At 48.9% G+C, this 1,840-nt stretch overlaps 1 non-coding gene across 1 annotated transcript; it reads left to right on the top strand.

The window, feature by feature from the left end:
- The first annotated feature begins 1,336 nt into the window (after window positions 1-1,336).
- LOC134951591 (U1 spliceosomal RNA) lies at window positions 1,337-1,502 on the top strand. The gene has a single exon (XR_010184303.1). It is a non-coding gene; the product is annotated as a U1 spliceosomal RNA (small nuclear RNA).
- Window positions 1,503-1,840: the final 338 nt, after the last annotated feature.

Consider the following 1,840-nt stretch of genomic DNA (forward strand, 5'->3'; position numbering starts at 1 on the left):
TCTGAGGAAGAAGGCTATATTAGAGAGGAGCGGGAGCAAATGAATGTGGTGTCTCCGCCGACACCTGATTGGATGGATATGTGGAATGTTTTAAATGCTAGTGTAAACTCATTGCACAAAAGATTAGACAAGGCTGAAGCTTTGGGACAGTCAGGGTCTCAACCCATGCCTGATCCTATGTCGCAGGGACTGTCAGGGTCTCATAAGTGCCCACTATCCAGATTGTTGACACAGATACCGACACGGATTCTGACTCCAGTGTCGATTACGATGATGCAAAGTTACAGCCAAAATTGGCAAAATACATTTGATATATGATTATGGCAATAAAAGATGTTTTGCACATCACAGAGGAGCCCCCTATCCCTGACAAGAGGGTACATATGTACAAGGGAAAGAAGCCTGAGGTAACCTTTTCCCCTCACACGAGCTGAACGAGTTATGTGAAAAAGCTTGGGAATCTCCTGCAGATTTCCAAAAGGATTCTTATGGCGTATCCTTTACCATCAACGGATAGGTTACGATGGGAATCCTCCCCTTGGGTGGACAAAGCATTAACACGCTTATCCAAGAAGTTAGCCCTCCCGTCCCAGGATACGGCTACCCTCAAAGAGTCTGCTGACCGCAAACAGGAGATTACCCTGAAGTCCATTTATACACATTCAGGTACCTTACTCAGACCGGCAATTGCGTCGGCCTGGGTGTGTATGTGTAGTGCTGTAGCGGCATGGACGGATACCCTAGATAAGGATACTATTTTATTGCCCCTGGGGCATATAAGAGATGCTGTCCTATATATGTGTGTATGCAAACTACAGGTGGTGCTGCATGGCTCACACCCTTTTGCTTGTCTTGTAGAGCAACTCTGGAGCTGTTACTGGGTCCAGCTGCTGCAAGAAATCAGCTTGAATGCTTCAGGGGCTGGGGCATGGCCAACATGAGCCCCACACTGATGGGGGTGTATAAAGCGATCTAGGGGTCATCCAAGCGCAACCCCACAAAGGCCGCCATGCCCTGCGTGACCATTTTCTCTTTTCATATGCAGACGAGGGTTGCAGCCAACTATACCCATTGCTTGGATGACATCACCATATGCGAATCCATCTGCTGCAGGCCTTCCCCCAGGAATGCTTGCACTAGTTGTTGCATTTGGTTTGTTGTTTGGGGGGTGCTTCAGTATTAGGCAGATTTCTGCCCTCACACATTCGTCTGAAAATGTGTTCTCCCTGCAGTTGTTGTCCCCAGATATGAGTTCCCTTGTGCTGCCTCAGTTGAATCTCCTTTACTTGACGGAGGTGTGCCTGAGCAGCGGCCCTCTCCAGCCCTATCTCAAATCATACTTTTTTTGCTTAGGTGATACCATGGTCATGAAGATTGTTTTCCCAGGGTGAGGTTCATTCATTGCATTCTGGGTATGCTGACCTCTGTGATTTCCCCAAATGTGGGAATCTCGACTGCATAATTTGTGGTAGGGGGGGGGACTGCATTTGTGCTTTCCCCTGGTTGGCTCTGGTATAATTTAGATCTCATTGTCTCAGGTCTCTCTCCAGCCTAGTTTGCTGTCTGTTTCCACTTCTCTTTTCTTGAGCCCCTCCCTTCTATGCCCTTGCGCACTATCCTGACTTCTCCCGTCTGCTTACTTTGTGCCTTCCAACGCACAATGCGAACTACAGGTGGTGTTGCAGGGCCCACACCCTTTTATTTGCCTTACAGAGCAGCTCTGGAGCTGTTACAGTGCCCAGCTGCTGCAAGAAATCAGCTTGAATGCTTCAGGGGCTGGGGCATGGCCAACATGAGCCCCACACCAAAGGAGGGTGGGGGGTGTTCAATGCGAACTAGG

Source organism: Pseudophryne corroboree, chromosome 8 (assembly GCF_028390025.1).
Source record: "Pseudophryne corroboree isolate aPseCor3 chromosome 8, aPseCor3.hap2, whole genome shotgun sequence".
NCBI lineage: Eukaryota > Metazoa > Chordata > Amphibia > Anura > Myobatrachidae > Pseudophryne > Pseudophryne corroboree.